Source organism: Chionomys nivalis, chromosome 24 (assembly GCF_950005125.1).
Source record: "Chionomys nivalis chromosome 24, mChiNiv1.1, whole genome shotgun sequence".
In the NCBI taxonomy this organism is placed as follows: Eukaryota; Metazoa; Chordata; class Mammalia; order Rodentia; family Cricetidae; genus Chionomys; species Chionomys nivalis.
The window spans coordinates 46084715-46104922 of record NC_080109.1 but is presented as its reverse complement, the minus strand read 5'-3'; positions in this window follow the sequence as shown (position 1 = coordinate 46104922).

Genomic DNA, 20208 nt, shown 5'->3' with positions numbered 1-20208 from the left:
AACTAGATGCTTACCATATTGAGGAATCAACCAGCCCTTGGAATTCTCCTGTACTTGTTGTTAAAAAGAAATCTCATAAATGGAGAATGTTGATAGATCTAAGAGCTGTCAATAAGGTTATTCAATCTATGGACCCTCTACAATCTGGAATTCCTCTGCCTTCTCTATTACCAAAATGATGACCTCTTATAGTTATTGATTTGAAAGATTTCTTTTGTTTTTTAACTATACCTTTACTAGAAAAGGAAAAAGAAAAATTTGCCTTCAGAATGAATACTTATAATAATTCTCAACCTACTAGGAGATACCAGTGGGCCGTCCATTCACAGGGAATGCTCAATAGCTCTACCCTATGCCAATACTTTGTAAATCAGCCATTCGAAATGATATGTAAAAAATTTTCCTAAATCTATAATTTACCATTACATGGATGACAATTTGATATCTGATTCAAACTTAAATACTTTATAAAGAATGTTTGAAGAAGTAAAGAAAGTTTTGCCAAAATGGAGATTAAAAATTGCTCCTGAAAAATATACAGAGTAGAGATTCTGTCAATTACCTAGGTTATAGAATAGACTTATAGAAAATAAGAGCACAAAAGGCACAAATTAGGAGAGATTGTTTGCAGACACTTAAAAGGTTTCAAAGATTATTAAGAGATATTTTCAGTCTATGGCCAGCTATTGAAATAACACCTGATCTAATAATTCATTTAAACAAAACCTTAGGTGATGATAAAGACTTGAGTAGTCCCAGAGAACTAACAGCTAAAGCAGAATATAAATTGACAATTGTTGAGGAGATATTCCAGGAGGCATATGTGGATACAGTGAATCCAAATCTTAATTGTATTCCAGTCATATTGCCTTGCAGAATTTTTCTTACAGGAATTTTAATGCAGAGAGATGATATTATCTTAGAATGGATCTTTATACCACATAAACCAAGGAAAAAATTAAAACTTTATGTGGAAAAAAATCTCTAAATTAATTATAAAAGGTAAATTGAGACTTCGTCAATTAGTAGGTATAGACCCAGCAGATATTATAGTGCCTTTTACTACTGATGAAATAAAAACAGTTATAGGAACACAATGAACCATGGCAAAGAGGTTGTGCTAATGTTTGGGAGAAACTAACAGCAATTATCGCAAAAGCGATAGACTTAATCCTATAAAGAGAACTTCTTGGATTCTTCTCCAAATTGTACATGATGTTCCAGTAACTAGAGTCCATACCTTCTATACTGGTGCAAATAAATCAGGAAAGGCAGGTTACAAATAAGAAGAATTAAGTAAGATGGAAAAAAGTCCTTATAATTCTGTCTAGAAGGCAGAATTATGTGCTATTATTTTGGCACTAAGGGATTTTAAAGAACCTCTTAATATAGTTATTGATTCACAATATGGAGAAAGAGTTTTCTTGCACATTGAAACCACTGAATTTATACCAGATGATACAGAATTCACTTAATTATTCATACAGGTTTAAGATATAATCAGGAATAGTCTCTTTCCCATATACATAACATACATCCAATCCTATATGGTCTGTCAGGTCCTCTAGTACAAGGTAATACAGAAATTTATTGATTATTGATTGGAAATGTGTTGAAGGCCTCAGAATTTCATAAGAAACATTATGTCAATAACAAAGGTTTAAAGAAACAGTTTTCCATTACATGGCAAAAGTTAAGGAGATTATAAAGAGATGTCCTTCTTGATCTTTATATAACCAAACACTGCTACCTGCAGGGACTAACCCAAAAAATTCAAAGAAATGAAATCTGGCACATGGAGATGTTCCACTTTGCAGAATTTGGAAAATTAAACTATGTACACCACACCATTGACACTTATTCAGGCTTTCAGTGGGCAACTGCTTTAAGCTCAGAAAAGGCTGATTCAGTAATCATGCATTTATTAGAAGTTATGGCCATCATGAGTATACCTGTACAAATAAAGACAGACAAAGATCCAGCGTATGTCTCTAGGAAAATGAAAGTTTTTTACTTATTATAATATAAAGCATATTGCAGGTATACCACACAATCCTACGGGTCAGGCAGTTGTAGAAAGATCAAATTGAACTATAAATAATATGCTAAACAAACATAAGGAGGTGGAAAATACCCCCAGAAATAGATTACATAATGCTTTGTTAACCTTGAATTAATGCTAATGAGAAAGCAGCAGAGAAACAATGGATAATAGAAAAGTCTTCTGAATTAAATCAACTGGTTTATTTCAAGGATGTGTTGCCTGCACAATGGAAGCCAGGAGATGTGCAACATTGGGGAGGGGGTTTTGCTCTTGTTTCCACAGGAGGAGAAATATTATGGATACCATCAAAATTAATAAAGATTTGCTTTGATAAAGAGAAATCTCTTAAGAAGGATAACTGACAGCTCATCCACAATGGTGACAACCATACTGGTGATAAGGAAACCATACAGGGTTGGGGAATGGTTCAGCTCTTGCCTTTACAGAAAATACTCATCTTCAATCATTCAAGAGACCTTGGATGTTTCAATGCTGAAAGAAGGAAATACTATCCAATAAAGATCACCAAGAAAAAGGAAAATGACTTGTAAGGACAAATAATCAAAACATATATATATATACATATATATATACATATATATATATACATATATATATATATATATATATATAGCTGGTTTTGTAGTTGAACAATGGCTCTCTCCTTCTGTAAATCCAAGCATGCTGTTAGAAGAAAAAGTCAGAGTTTCTGTCTCATGTCAAGAGCCATCTGGTATGGGACAGAAAGAAGAAAGAATTTATTTAAAAGTTTACTTTTCTTCATACCTATTTTTGTCCCTATCATACCTTTCATTGAATATATATGTCTATATAAATAATGTTTCAGTTTTCCATAATAAAAATGAATTTTCCTGCAGTAATCTTTTTTTAATTAATTTATTTATTTCTTTATTAAAGTTTTCTGCCTCCTCCCCGCCACCGACTCCCATTTACCTCCCCCTCCCCCAATCAAGTCCCCCTCCCTCGTCAGCCCTAAGAGCAATCAGGGTTCCCTGCCCTGTGGGAAGTCCAAGTACCACCCACCTCAATCCAGGTCTAGTAAGGTGAGCATCCAAACTGCCTAGGCTCCCACAAAGCCAGTACATGCAGTAGGATCAAAAACCCATTGCTATTGTTCTTGAGTTCTCAGTAGTCCTCATTGTCCACTATGTTCAGCGAGTCCGGTTTTATCCCATGCTTTTTCAGACCCAGGCCAGCTGGCCTTGTTGAGTTCCCAATAGAACATCCCCATTGTCTCAGTGTGTGGGTGCACCCCTCGCAGTCCTGAGTTCCTTGCTCGTGCTCTCTCTCCTTCTGCTCCTGATTTGGACCTTGAGATTTCAGTCCAGTGCTCCAATGTGGGTCTCTGTCTCTGTCTCCTTTCTTCACCTGATGAAGGTTGATATTCAGGAGGATACCTATATGTTTTTTTAAGGTTCACCTTCTTATTTAGCTTCTCTAGGATCACTTCCTTAGTCATATTTACTCCAAGATATTTTATGCTATTTGTGGCTATCGTGAAAGGTGACACTTTTTTGATTTCCATCTCTGCTTCCTTATCCTTAGTGTATAGGAAGGCAACTGATTTTTTGGAGTTGATCTTGTATCCTGCCACATCACTAAAGGTGTTTATCAGCTGTAGGAGTTCTTTGGTAGAGTTTTTGGGGTCGTTTATGTATACTATCATGTCTTCTGCCAAAAACGAAAGCTTAACTTCTTCCTTTCCAATACGAATCCCCTTGATCCCCTTATGTTGTCTTATTGCTATTGCTAGAACTTCAAGCACTACATTGAAGAGATATGGAGAGAATTGACATCCTTGTCGTGTTCCTGATTTTAGTGGGATGGCTTTGAGTTTTTCTCCATTTAACTTAATGTTAGCTGTCAGCTTGCTGTAAATAGCTTTTATTATATTTAGGTATGACCCTTGTATCTCTAATCTCTCCAAGACCTTTATCATAAAGGGGTATTGAATTTTGTCAAATGCTTTTTCAGCATCTAATGAAATGATCATATGCTTTTTTTCTTTCAGTTTGTTTATATGGTGGATTACATTGATAGATTTACGTATGTTGAACCAGCCCTGCATCTCTGGGATGAAGCCTACTTGATCACAATGGATAATTTTTCTAATATGTTCTTGGATTCAGTTTGCCAGTATTTTATTGAAAATTTTTGTGTCGATGTTCATGAGTGAGATAGGCCTGTAATTCTCTTTCTTTGTTGGGCCTTTGTGTGGTTTTGGTAACAGGGTAACTGTAGCTTCATAAAAGGAATTTGGCAATGACTCTTCTGTTTCTATATTGTGAAATACATTAAGGAGTATAGGTATTAGCTCTTCTTGGAAGTTCTGTTAGAATTCTGCATTGAAACCATCTGGTCCTGGGCTTTTTTTGGAAAGGAGATTTTTGATAACAGTTTCTAATTCTTCGTGACTAACAGGTCTATTTAGATCGTTCACCTGGTCTTGGTTTAGCTTTGATATATGGTACTTATCTAAAAAACTGTCCATTTCTTTTGCATTTTCCAGTTTTGTGGCATACAGGCTTTTGTAGTAAGATCTAATGATTCTCTGAATTTCCTGTGTCTGTGGTTATGTCCCCCTTTTCATTTCTGATCTTATTTATTTGCTCATTCTCTCTCTGTCATTTAATTAGTTTGGATAGGGGTTTGTCGATCTTGTTGATTTTCTCCAAGAACCAACTTTTTGTTTCATTGATTCGTTGGACTGTTTTCCTTGTTTCTATTTTGTTGATTTCCGCCCTCAGTTTGTTATTTCCAGTCTTCTACTCCTCCTGGGTGCGTCTGCTTCTTTTTTTTTCTAGAGCTTTCAGGTGTGATGTTAAGTCCCCAATGTATGCTTTCTCTGTTTTCTTTAAGTGGGTACTTAGTGTTATGAACTTTCCTCTTAGCACTGCTTTCATCGTGTCCCATGGGTTTGAGTATGTTATCTCTTTACTTTCATTAAATTCAAGGAAGACTTTAATTTCTTTCTTAATTTCTTCCTTGAACCAGGTGTGGTAGTTCAGCAGTTGACTGTTCAGTTTCCATGAGTTTGTCGGCTTTCTGGGGGTAGCATTTTTGTTGCCTTCTAACTTTAATCTGTTGTTATCTGATAAGACACAGGTGGACACTGATATTTTTTTGTATCTGTGGAGGTTTCCTTTGTTACAGAGTATGTGGTCAATTTTTGAGAAGGTTCCACGAGCTGCAGAGAAGAAGGTATATTCTTTCCTATTTGGGTGGAGTGTTCTATAGAAGTCTGTTAAGTCCATTTGCTTCATTACCTCCAACAATTCTCTTATTTCTCTATTAGGTTTCTGTCTGATTGACCTGTCCATTGGTGAGCGAGGTGTTTTGAAGTCCCCTACTACTAATGTGTGTGATTTGATGTCTGCCTTAAGTTCTAGTAAAATTTCTTTTACATAAGTGGGTGCTTTTATATTAGGGGCCATAGATATTCAGGATTGAGACTTCGTCCTGATGAATTGTTCCTGTTATGAGTATAAAGTGTCCATCTCGATCTCTTCTGATTGATTTTAGTTTGAAGTCAGTTTTGTTAGAAATTAGTATGGCCACACCTGCTTTTTTCTTAGGACCATTTGCTTGAAAAACCTTTTCCCAACCCTTTATTCTGAGTAGATGCCTGTCCTTGTGGTTGAGATGTGTTTCTTGCAAACAGCAGAATGTTGGATCCTGTTTTCGTATCCAATCTCTTAGCCTGTGCCTTTTTATAGGTGAATTGAGACCGTTAATATTAAGTGATATTAATGACCAGTGGTTGTTTACTCCAGTTATTCTTATTGTTTTTGGTAGTAGAATTTGTGTGTCTCCCTTCTTCGAGTTGTGCTGGTGAAGGGTCGATAGATGACTGAGTTATTGTAGGCAGTGTTGGCAATGCTGGATTCCTTGGGTTGTGATTTTCCTTCTATTACTTTCTGTAGGGCTGGATTTGTGGCTATGTATTGTTTAAATTTGTTCTTATCCTGGAATGTCTTGTTTTCTCCATTGATAGTGAATGATAGCTTGGCTGGGTATAGTAGTTTGGGTTTGCATCCACGGTCTCTTAGTTTCTGCAGTACCTCTATCCAGGACCTTCTGGCTTTCATGGTTTCCATAGAGAAGTCAGGTGTAAGTCTGATCAGTTTACCTTTATAAGTTACTTGCCCTTTTTCTTTTGCAGCTCTTAATATTCTTTCTTTATTCTGTATATTTTGTGTTTTGATTATTATATGATGAGGGGATGTTTTTGTTTGATCCAGTCTGTTTGGTGTTCTATATGCTTCCTGAATATTCAAAGGAATATCTTTCTTTATGTTGGGAAAGTTTTCTTCCATAATTTTGTTAAAAATATTTTCTGGGCCTTTGAGCTGTGACTCTTCTCCTTCTTCTATCCCTATTATTCTTAGGTTTGGTCTTTTTATTGTGTCACATATTTCCTGAATGTTTTGTGATGAGAATTTGTTGGCTTTGCTGTTTTCTTTGATCAGTGTGTTTATTTTCTCTATGGTGTCCTCAGAATCTGAGATTCTTTCTTCTATCTCTTGTATTCTATTGACTAGGCTTGTTTCTGTAGTCTTTGCTCGTTGACCTAGATTTTCCATATCCAGCTGGTGCTCATTTTGTGTTTTCTTCCTTGCTTCCATTTCAGTTTTCAATTCTTGAACTGTTTTCATTACCTGTTTGATCGTTTTTTCTTTGTTTCCCAGGGTATCATTTACGTATTTACTCATTTCTTCAAACTTTTTGTTATACTTCTCATCCATTTCTATAAGGGCATTTTTTACATGTTGTTTAAGGGACTCTATTGCTTTCATAAAGTCAATTTTTTCCTCTTCTTCTGTGTTAGTGTGTTCAAGTCCTTGTGTTGTAAGATCACTGGGTTCTGGTGTTTTCATGTTGCTTTTCAGATTGTTGGGTGAATTCTTGCCTTGGCACCTGCCCATCTCCTCCTATCAATGCTATCTAATGGGTCTTTTTAAACAGGATCAGTTTTCCCTGCTGGCCAGGGGCCCCACTTACAAAACTCCCTCGCTCCTTTTCCTGGCTCCCGCTGTAGGCCAAGATCCCTCTCACCACTCATAAGGGTCTTCAGGAACAGGACCAGGCTCCCCGTTTGCCAGGGACCTCGCCAACAAAAGATCTACCACTCTGCAGGCCAGCCACCAAAACAGAGAAACTCCTGCTGCTCTCTGCCCCGATCTCCCAACCCAGATCCCAAACAGGCTAAACTGGGTGATCCTGCGGCCCCGTGAAAGGGAGGGAGAGTGAAGGAGGCCCCTGGGTGCAAGCTGGGATGGGCCAGGGAAAGAGAGGTCACAGCAGAGGAGGAGCAGCCTCAGCAGCGGGGACCAGTCCTCGTAGACTAACCGGGGTGTCGAAGGGGTCGGGGAATGCCCCTGCTCCATTTCCTGTGTCCCGCCACAGGCCAAGAACACTCTCCCCACCCAGGAGGGTCTTCAGGGACAGGACCAGGCTCTCCGTTCGCCAGTGGACCTCGCCAATAAAAGGCCTACCACTCTACAGGCCAGGCCCAAAAAAGCCTACTTGATTTAATTGTAGTGGGGTGATCTGCTCTCAGTGTGGGCTTCACTATTTCATGCTTGGACTATCCCGCATCCACCGCGTCTGCCCTCCTGTCTCCGCTGCGTGCGTCTGCCCACCGGTCTCCATCCGCCATGGTTGTCTCACACCTGGCTCCATAGAGGGATGCGGCCACTCAGCTGGGGCAGGCACAGGAACTCCGGGGATTTTGGCCCGTGGTCCTGTGTCTGTGGAGGACAAGAAAACTTTGTGGATGTCTACACGACTTCGGTCCCGGGACTCAGGGGCTCCGGTCCCCTCCCTCCATCTCCTAATCTGCTGAAGCCTGAACTGGCACTGGCGGCGGCCCAGGATGGGTCAGGACTTCCAGTTGCTGGGGCTGGGATCACGGGGCTTCCCCTCTTGGCCAGAAGAAAACTCCTTCTGCACACTTGGTCCGCTCTCCTTGGAACCTTGATGGGGTTTTCTGCAGCACCGGGAAACTGTCTGACTTTTAAAGGCAGACCTGGAGGGTAATAGGTGCAGTAATCTTTTAAGTTTCCAGGAAGAAGATGGGGTCCTACAACAACTCCACCTGGTTGATATGACATCATGATGTTGATGGTGCTACTATAAGACCTGTTTGGAGTACCAGCTGCTCAAGATGGTTCCAACTTGGTTAGATGAAATGGTATACTTTTTTTTACAATGTTCTGGCCAGAACTCCAAATAGGAACCTCAGAAAAATCCTACCTAATACTCAGAGAATATATGCAATTATACGAAACAGTAATCTTGAAACTTAACCATCATTTTACTTTCACAGGATCCCATAAAAAGAACATCACCCCCATGACAACTGGATGTAATTCTAGAAGATGGCATCCCCTCTCCCACAAAGTTTGTTCTCAGTATTAGGGAAATCATTTAGGAGTTGATTATAATTGTTATAGGGTTGGCAGTTGTGGGGACAATTATGTAAGCTCAGGAATCTCTTTGAAAAAATAGAGGAAATAATATGTGATAATAGATTAGTGTGAATTAAACTAATAATAGTGATTAATAGAGTGAATACTTGTGAGCTATTATTTATAGTCTATTTACATTGGTATAGATTCTTGTATATTGATACAAACTTAAATTGTATTGAATATGTTCCTATTTTCATCTACAATATTTGTATACTTAGACAAAGTTATTTTGTCATATTGTATGTATGCATGCTTCTACCTCTACCTCTGCTTAAGACATTTTGTATATTGATACCATTTTAGGATATATTTATCATATTGCAATATATATTTCTACATATGATCAAGATGCTTACATTGTTTACATTTTAAGATCATTGTCCTCATTTGTTGCACAGTTGATTAAAGATTGTTTAATATTCTAATATGAAGTCTTAGCCTTTAAGTTATATAGGTATTAAGATTCATAGGCCAATAGAATTCATGTTTATCATATTTATAGTTAGACTAATCAGGTTCTTTAGATACATAGAGATTGTATTCTGCATAGATAGGTAATCTTCAGCCACTTCAAAGAGCTATAGAATATGACATTTAAATAACTTAGGAATTTGTTGAAGTAAGACATGATTGCTCCTGGTAGTGCCAATCTATTTCTGAGAGAATTGAGCACCAAAGACACTACACTTTGAGTTTGTTTTCTTCTTGGCAAAACTGGCCTTTGCATCCACCACTGAAAAAAATGCATGATGTCTGGACAGAACAAACAGAATACAAGAAAAAATACTGTCAAATCTTGCCAAGACAGGGTAAGATGGTTTTGAAAAATTTCCTGCCTCTGAAAATGGTCTGTCAGTTATTCTAGGCCTTAGCCAAAGTTGGTTACTCCAACGTTGCAAATGAGACTTTTGATGATTGCCCAGGTAGCCAGTTGTCTCTGTCATTTCTTGTGGATTTTGGAAGTCATTTGATTGCACTTCCTGCTTACTCAAGTGTTATTATTTCCCTTCTCGGGTCTTTGATGGCGTTGAATACTAAATAGTTGTAGTTACTGTACCCTCATGACTTGGCCAAGTTATTTACACTCAAGACTTAAACTCATTAGGATAGGATAATTATTGAAACATTTATCACATATTTCTTGATTGATATTGTTTGTACTGGTTGTAATTCTAAATTTTATACCTGATATTTTTCTTATTATATACAACTTTGTATTTGGCTTAGAACCTTATTATTTAAACAAAAAGGGAGGTGCTATAGAAATCCCTACCGCCAGTAGCCTTTAAGTTACCTGCTCACTTGGGCGTGGCCACTTATACTAAGTATGATAATGTAAAGCACACATCCAGCCTCTTTTCTGGCTGTGTGATTCAGTTGCTGCTCCCTGTTTCGGTAGAGGATTGTGATCTGTGAATCTACCCCTAAATAAATATTATACTCAATTCTGAGCTATTGTGGGATTTCTTTTTTATTGTCCTTCTTCAAGATTCCTTGTTGAACTGTCTTTGGACCATCGGCCATCAACTAATGACCCAGAGACTTATTATTAATTATGAAAGCATTGTCTTACCCAACTATGAAAGCATGGCTTTTTCCCAACTAGCTGTTAAAACTTAAATGACTGATTTTTTTTTTAATCTACATTTTACCATGTGGCTTGGTCGCCTATTCTTAGTATGATACATCTTACTTGTTCCAAGTCTGCTGGTGAAATTGCATGCCTGTATATCTGCTCTCAGTTTCTCTCTCTCTCTCTCTCTCTCTCTCTCTCTCTCTCTCTCTCTCCTCAGAATCCTTGCCTATTCTCTCCTTCCTAGCTATTGGACATTTAGCTCTTTTGTAGTTGGGAGCTGCGGGCCTGCTTTTCGTCCTGCCCAGCTCCTGCACAGCTAGCTTTATACCCGAAATAACAACACACGCATTGTATTCTTTTAAACACTGCTTGACCCATTTCTGTTCATATGTATGTAGCACCCCAAGGTGCGCTTACCGGGAAGATTCTAGCCTACGTCCATCCTGGGTCAGAGCTTCATCGTGTCTGCTCTGGAGAGGAGAGCATGGCATCTGTCTCGCAGAGGAGCTGCCCTGCATCTGAGCTCACTTCCTCTTCCTCCCAGCATTCTATTCTGTTTACTCCACCCACCTATGTTTTAACCTATGAGGGCCAAGCAGTTTCTTTATTACTTAACCAATGAAATCAACAGATTGATATGACACTCCCACATCACTTCCCCTTTTTCTGTTTAAACAAAAAAAGGAAGGCTTTAACTTTAACATAGCAAAATTACATATGACAAAACAGTTATATCTATTTTATCTTTTATCATAACAATGGAAAACTATAACTATCTATCTATTCTTCAACTCCATCAAAGACTCCAGAAGAATACAATATTACCTAACCAAACAAAAAGTAAGCAATTTTCAAAACTCTAGAAATGACAGAGACATCTCGCTGCCTTGACAGTCACCCAAAGTTTCTCTGTACCGTTGGGGCATCCATCTTTGTCCTACAGGCCCATAGTATCCAGAGACTTTTCCATAAAGCAGGAAATTTCAAAGGCAGTTCAGTCACTATCTGCTGTGTCCTGCAGAATGTCTTGCAGACTCTTTCATGAATCAGGAACCCCGAAAGACCATCTCACCTTTAGGCAAGTTCAGCAGTCCTCTTTCTGCGGGTTCTCTGTGTCCAGTTTATGCAATAGTCCAGGCAAGAGCAGTTTCTTGCCCAAATGGATATCAAACTCCATAAAGTGCCTCTTCGATGCCCATCTTCTTTCTTCTTGAAGTAGATTGGTGCTGCCAGGAGCAGACGTGTCTCATTGTCATGAAAAGTCCTAAGTTATTAAAACATTTAAAATACCATATTCTCTAGCCTTTGAAAGATATGATGAATGCCTATCTGAAATATATCCATGTACATCTAGAAAATCTAACTAACATGACTACAAACTTGACTATTATTAATAATTATCCATTAACAACCTATATACATTACATTTTTAAATGAACTACACAATCGCAATACCTTAATCAAGATCAGAAATACATATACATATAATAAAATTGACCTTAAATTAATATCAGTAAACCAAGATTCATATCAATGCAAATTATTCACATCTATATTATCTCCCTCTTTAAATGTAAAAGAACATTTATAAACAATATTTGGGAACATGGGCGCAGTTTTTTCTCTCCAAACTGCTTCCTGCTGAATGGGGGCGCTGTTATTCAGGTCTTTTATGGGATAACCTGTCTGCTAGTTTCATCTCAGTTGGCAGTTGAGTGAAGCAATTTTTTGGGGGTGTTCACAGCAACCCTTCAGGAGGGCGTGGTCTATCAGACCATATTGGGATGGAAGAAGCAATCCATAGAGTCTCATTCTCTGTGAAAACAAAAGAAGAATCTCTTTTCCAAAGTATCATATCCTTAGGTCCAAATTCTGTAGTCAAGGTATTTTCAAAATATCTGTCATGTATTAGTTCAGCAGCATTTATAAACAAATATCTTTTAGCCTCTGTTGCTCCTTCCTCAGCATTCAAACAATTCAAACAGAGCATAATAGCATATAGTATCAAGATTCTCATTGTATTTTCCATCTTCGTGCGGCTTTATTTTAACTTCTGTTTTGTTTACTTTTACTTTTATTTTATATTTTCTGTATATCTTCATCCTGGAATAACTCTTTAGACCACTGTCCTTGAACTCTCAGAGATCGTCTGTCTCTGCCTCCCAGGCATTGGGATTAAAGGCGTGTGCTACCACACCTTGAAGTCACAGAGGTCAATCTCCCTCTGCCTCCAAGTGTTGGGATTAAAGGTGTGTACTACCACACCCAACTACTCTCTTTCTTCCTTATTTTTTTAAGAACTTTAACATTTAGCCTGCATATATTTTTAAGTACACTGTAAATCATTTAAAGATTTTCTTTGTCTTTGAATCTCTCTTTACTGTATCTCTTTTTCTGACCACACGAGCCTTTAAATTACTGAGCAATATGGCTAGGATTAAAGCCGTGGCTTTGCCGGCTAGATCCAGCCCATTCCTTAGCTTTCCAGCCTCATGGCGGAGGTACCGGCTGTAGCCATGTTTATCACCACAACTCTGTGGCATTTCAAGGTCCTTGCCAGCAAACGAGCTACAACACTCAAATGCTCTCTCTGTAGCTGACCTCCTGCCTCAAACAGAGTTTGCCCTGGCAGGATGACCCAGAAAGATAGCATTTTTAAACAGCGCATTTTTTCCTGCTATGGCTGAAAACCGAAAAGCATGCGTTCAGCTTTTATCAATACCATTTAAGTGTTTTGTGGCAGGACCTCTTAAGAGAGCTGCAAATTTTTGCAGCTAAAGCTGAGTCAGGAAGCCTCTCTTAGATGAGAGCGCTTGCTTTTCTCTAGCAAGCAGAACAGAACCAAGAAATTGCTGCTACCAAGAAAATATGCTTTACTCTATTCTTTCCCAAGCTTTCTGTGGATTCAGTTGTCCACACGTTGGGGGCCATTCTGTAGTAGGAGCTGTGGGCCTGCTTTTCATCCTGCCCAGCTCCCGCACGGCTAGCTTTACACCAGAAATAATTATACAGAAACTGTATTCTTTTAAACACTGCTTAGCCCATTAGCTCTAGCCCTTAATGGCTAATTCTCATATCCCAATCAACCCATCTCTAATAATCTGTGTAGCATCAGTCTTACCAGGAAAGATTCAGCATGTCTGACCTGGCGGCTTGCTTCATCGCTTCTGCTCTGGAGAGGAGAGCATGGCATCTGTCTCTCAGAGGAGCTGCCCTGCATCTGAGCTCACTTCCTCTTCCTCCCAGCATTCTATTCTGTTTACTCCACCCACCTATGTTTTAACCTATGAGGGCCAAGCAGTTTCTTTATTACTTAACCAATGAAATCAACAGATTGATATGACACTCCCACATCACTCTTTATTAAACCAATCAGAAGGTACATTAGGCAGAGGCATATCTTGACAATATAGACTAATATTCTGTAGCTTGTATGTTTATGTTTATATTTTATATGTGGTTTTGTTCAACATCATGCTGCCTCTTTCCTTTAATTTTTGAGTCAAGTTCTCATTGACTCATTCAGGTTGGCTTCTATACTTTGATTCTCCTGCCTTAGCCTCTGAGTGCTGAGAAACAGTTACATGTCTCTGTCCCTATGGTCATTGTTACCTGTTGGTAGAACTTTTTCCCAGGAAGTAAATTTCATCCTCACATTCAAGAATATTCAAGTACCAGACATGTTCTTGATTGGAAAAGAATAATAGAACACAAAGTCGATTGGGAAGGGGAAGGTAAGGGCTGGTAGATCTTTGAAAAGTTGGGGGTAGGAGGATGACTATGATCTAAAATATTTTATACGAAATTCTCAAAAAACTAATACAAATATTTGATTTAACACATATGCCCTCTAGGGTAAGTAGAGTGATTTGTTCCTCTTCATGTCTGCTTCAGGCATTACTAATACTGTCTTTTAATCTCAGATTCCCTCTTTTCATATTTTAACTCTGTAACTCTTATGTTTTACTTAGTCTGGTTGTTAACTGTGGAAACTGGAGTTTTAAAATAGCATTTGTTTGGTTTCAATGTCCCTTAGGGTATGTACATTGTAACAATCTCCATCATGATGCTGTTGAGAGATGGGGCATTTCCTGAAGTGTCCAGTAGAGAGGGCCCATACACAGACATAGACTAGGGTCATGTGAAAAAGCTGCAGAGAACTAACCAATTACTTTTGTTCTTCCTCTCTGATAATTCCAACAGTGTGAGAACACAGTGTTTGTCCTCTCCTTTTGTCCCCTTTGCCATATGAGGACATCCAGATGGCACCATCTGTGAGGATCAGACCTTTTCCAGATCTTCTGTTGTGCTCATTTGGACTTCCTGACTTCCAAATTTATAAGAAATTAAATTTTAATTCTTTCAAAGCTGTCAAGTCTGTACTCTCTCATTATAGCTGCTCAGACAGATGAAGGCCATTTTCAGCACATTTTCATCAACTAAGACTTGACTTTGGGCTTCATCCTAGAGAAAAATCCTAACACTGTTGTATAAACCCACTCTGATGTTATCTTTGAGGCTCAAGTATATTTGTATAACTGTCATAGTTTGAATCTTGATTTTCACCTACATGATAAAAGACTTTAGATTCTTGAGCCTAACTGTTGTACTATTTTGAAGACTGTGGGGACTTCAGGAATTAAAGCCTGGACAACAGAATTATGTCAGTAGAACTAAGCCTTTTACAGTGATATTCACTCTTTGCTCCTGCTTTATTGACTGCTTCCTTATCAGTTATGGTGTGGATACATACTGCCTTGTAGCCCAACTTCTACAAATTGAGTTACTCTCACTGTCATAAACACCATAAAAAACTGAAGCTCCTCTGAGATCACAAGTTGAAGCATTTTTTTTCTCTTATCCATTGTTCTTGTTAGGTATTTTAGTTAGACAAACACTAATGTAAAAAAATGCAATAATACATCCTTGATATGGGATTCCCCTTTGTATTCCATGAATACCATTGGTTAATGAATAAAGAAGCTGCCTTGGCAGCGTTAGACAGGAAAAACTAAACTGAGTGCTAAGAGAAAGAAGACAGAGTCATGAGAAGCCATGTAGATCCCGTTGGGAACAGATGTACCAGAACCTTGACAGTCAGCCACACCCACGTGTCAATACACAAATTAATATAAATGGGTTAACCAAAGCTATAAGAGCTAAGTAGTAATACACTTAAGTGATTGGCCAAGTAGTGATTTAAATAATATAGTTTCTGAGTGATTATTTTGTGGTCTGAGAAGCCGAGAATAAACAAGCAGCCTCACCCAACACATCCTGCTCCCTTAAAGCATGAATATTTTTTTTACTATAAATATATTAATCACATTAATTAATCATATTCATACCAGATAAGTTACTTTCCCATATTATAATGACTCTTTTGCAGACTGTCCTAGTTAAACACTCCATGGAACTTTCTCCCAAATCAAGCATATTAAGACACAAAGGAAGTCTCAACAGATATAGGAAAATTGAAATTATGCTTTCATTCTGTCTGAAATGGAATAAATTCCATTATTCACCATGGAATAAAGTTGAATATTAAGGAACAGAAACTACAGGAAATATAAAACCTTATGATATCTAAACAATAAAATCCTGAAAGATAATTAGGTTGAGAATATATCTAGAAAGAAATTTAAAAATCACTAGAATTGAATAAAAATAAAAACACAGCATACCAAAATCTATAGGATGCAAGAAAGTGGTTCCACAAGGAAAGTTTATAGCAGTGTATGTTCACATCAAAAAGTCTGAGTGATTTCAAATTAACAACATAATGGTGCATTTAAAAATCTTAGATAAACATGACCAAAAAAGTAAACAGAAATAATCAAAATCAGTATAAAATTAATAAAAATAGAAGAAATCAATCAATCAAATAAATGAATAAAGAATCAATGATACAAAGAGTAAATCTCTGAAGTGAAAATAAAAACCCAGGGCCAAATGAATCCAAGGCAGAATTCTGTAAAAGTTCAAAGTTTAGATAACAGTTCTGCTCCAAATATTAGGTATTAGAAAATTAGACTATTAGGAAATGAATAAACATTCATTTTATGTAGTGAATATCACCCAAGAGAAAAACAAACAAAATCTTAGCTGTTGTTGTCTAAATCCTGATTATTTCCCAATATATATTCAAACTCTGAATACATGAAACATATTTTTTCTTCTATTTATTCCAATGGCATGTATATATATATATATGTAAGTGTGTGTGTGTGCTGGTAAACAATATGAGGGAAATGGAAAACAATGTAAACTCAGAACATTAGAACAAAATAAGGAAAATTGAAAATATTATAAAATACTTATTTTTAGCACACTTCTGGAGCAAGCTTATTTGTTAAGTAATTGTTAGGATTTTCAGAAAATATAGAGTACTAACATAATAGTGTACTACAAATCATCACATCTGATAAAGCTGGGCACCTCAAGACTTCACACGAACAAAGCTGTTACTTAATCTTGAAAAAGTAAAATAAATTCTTAAGTTCACATCACTTAGGAAAATATGGACACAAATCATTAATACATATTATAATTCACATCAACTCTATATATCAAGACCAAGTAGATATACAGAAAACTATAATGGATTTCAGGATATGACATCTACTAATACAATTCCTTTCTTGAAATTATCAATGAAGAAAATCACATAATCAATACCTATAGGGTCCAAAATATGTCTAACTTGTAAAGTCCCAAGAATACATCAAAGAAAACCAAGAAAGAGATATGCTAACTAAAAATTATATATCATCTCTACTATGAACAATGTTTATATCATACTGGATAGTAAATTATTTAGGAACTTACATTTTAGATCATGAGGAAAACAACCTTCTTTATTGGTTTTCATTTCTACAAAAGAGTGCCTAGAGCCGTGTTTTCTTATCATCTCCAGCCATCACTTGCTGATATAATTGCTGTTGCTTATCATTGAAAGACGTGACTCTCCTGTCCATTTCTATTAATTTGTCCTATGTTAGGATGGTTTTTGTTCTAATGCCATAAAATGTTAACTTTGGAATCTTAATGTGACAAAAATTTATTTTTTATTCATTATTGGCATTCAATAAGAGCTGATTACAGAATACTGCCCTACCAGTTATTGCAGGAGCTACCATGATAGTGGCATTAACACTGAGTACCTACATCAACTGCTCCATATTGCATCCTTTCTGATGACTTGGCTAGGGAAGAGCAAGAATGGAGAACCAGTTACCTGTGTTTTATTGCTTCAGTTATGGAAATCAGTTCTTTCCTTTAACTATGTGGGTCTGGGAGATAATTACCACTGAAAACTGAATGCACTAGAGTGATATAACTCAGAGAAAGGAAGGGAATGTTAGTCCAGTAATTCTTGCTTTCAGAGTCTGTGGCACCTCAAGTATTACAGTGACTCAGTTTGCCATGATATACTAAACAAACTCAGTAATTACATTTCTGGAAAATCTATGTGGGTGCTAACTTCATCTGCTGCAATCCTAGACTAGAAAGAAGGAATAAAGCGACATGATTTTTATTGTAGTAATAGTGACAACATCACAATTATAAGAGTTATTTGTGCCATTTTCTTCATACTTGTCCCTATCACAATAGGTTTGGAAAGTACTTATTTTTCACTGATGATCCCACATAATAGACATCCAAGTTTGGCTCACTTAGTTCTCTGTTCAAGGCCTCACCAGTATGACATTATCTGGGCAACATCTTTGGTTTGAGGTCCTTTGCTAAAATGACTGATTCTTGGAAGGAATCATTTATACACAGTTGAATAAGGTCCTTGTCTTTCCGGGTCTCATCTAATGACTTCTCTCAGCAAGTTAAAGACACCCTCAGGTCCTGCTCCTTGACTCCTTCTCATACTTAGGAAATCACAATTCACTTAGGTTTTGAAGCCAGCAAGAGGATTCACCTAATTTTAAAGAACCCACTTTATTCTGCCAGGCCTACTGAGTAAAATATCCCTGTAAGTTATTGTAGAAAAAATGAAAATATAAAACACAGAAGTTATATCTCATCATATTTATTTATTCCTGAAAATTTTAGATTAAGGTGGTACACATGAATGATGAGAAGGTCTGTGGCTTCCTGAGAATTTTTATTATTTTTATCTGGTGTCTTTTTGTATTAGGCATTATGGACCGTATTTTACACACTTTGTTGTTTCATATAGTAAAACTCTCGTAAATATTAAAAGACTATGGGGGAATGCATGTGTGTGTGTGCATGCGTGTGTGTGTGTGTATATCTGTGTGTATGTATGCATGTGGCTGTCTGCCTGTAGGTCAGAGATTGATATTGTACCACTTTCTCCATCTCTGTTTACAGTAGTTTCTGATTCAGGTTTCTGATTCACCCTGTCAACAGGCTAAATTGAGCATCAGAGACTGGTACTTGTCTCAGCATACCAGTGCTATAATCACAGACAGAAGCTACTGAACTTGGATGTTTTCACATGGATACGAGGGATTGATTCAGGACCCGAATGAGCCACCTCTCCAATCAACTGTAAATTTGGTTATAATAATTTATTTATAATATCTATTTATTTATAATATACGTTTTGTTATAATAATAAATAAGATTGATGTTTCATTGACTAACTTAGCATATCACACATCATATTTTCTAAGTCACGTTTTAAACTTAAGCTTGAAAGATTAAGAATCATAGGTTTGACCTATATACCACATATTTTCCTTTTATTTTCCCTCAACTTAACGTCAACTTACTGCACTAACTGTTGCCTGTGTTCATTACTACAGTCTTGGGCATTTCTGACAATGATGACTTCTGTCTAATTAGTTATGATCATTTTTTTGATGACACATTACTTAACTTTTAAATTATAATCATGGTATAACCGCCTGAAAGACAATTTGTTTTCTTAAGGGAGATTTTGATATTGCTGAATTAGCCTATTCATATTTAATAACAGAATGTAACTTATGGAATATATTTTATTTAATTATAATCTATTCTCTCATATAGGTATACAATAGATTGTAATTAAATGCAAGATATCTGTTGGCAGAGACTTCTAGTTCATTTCCTGGCTAACCAGAACTAAAAAATCACACAGAAACAGTATTAATTATAACACTGTTCAGCCAATGACTCTGGTATATTTCTAGCTAGCTCTTCCCTCTTCAGTCAACTTAACAGAAAGTTTCCAGGTCCTTCTCTTTTGACAGCTACATGGTATCTGCCTTCTTCAGCACCTACATGATGTCTCTCTGACTCTGCCTTCTCTCTTTATATATCTCTGTTTTCATTTCCTGCCTGACATTACTCTGCTAAGCCATTGGCCAAAACAGCTTTATTCATCAACCTATAAAAGCAACACATATACAGAAGGACTTCCAACCAATAAAAGCAACACATATACAGAAGGACTTCCCACATCAGATGTTGAGATAAAAGAGTTGACTTTAAAATTTTCCAATTTCTTTTTGCATAAGAGAACTATTATAGATATCATTATCTGAGGGACAAGCTTATTTTATTAGAGTTATTTATTGTAGTCCTAATCTATATCTAAAAATATGAGTTCCTCAATATTATCTTTTTGAACATGTGTTTTCTGAGTGTTTTAAAATTATTTATAGTAACTTCTCTAGAATTGACATAAAATTCCCAAGAGTCAGTAAAAATTTCACATTTACAACCTTCCCATATCTTGTAATTTACCTAATTATTACTTTTTCCAAGTGATCTTTAATTCTCCAATATAATGTTAAGAATGATTATTTTCACCACTATGATTTAAAGCTAGATTTCAATAATTACAAAAACAACAGAACAGAACACTTCTCTACTCATAAAAACAGAACACTTCTCTACTGAATGACTTTTAGGTCAAAGCAAAAAAAGAAGAAAATTAAGGACTTCCTAGATATCCAAACTTATGGGACACTATGAAAGTTGTGCTAAGAGAAAGGTTCATAGTACCAAGTACCTTCAGAAAGAATTTGGGGAGCTCTCACAGTAGCAACTTAACAGCACGCATGAAAGCTCTAGACCAAAAAGAAACAAATGCATGACAGAGAATGAGTTGACAGGAAATAAACTCAGGG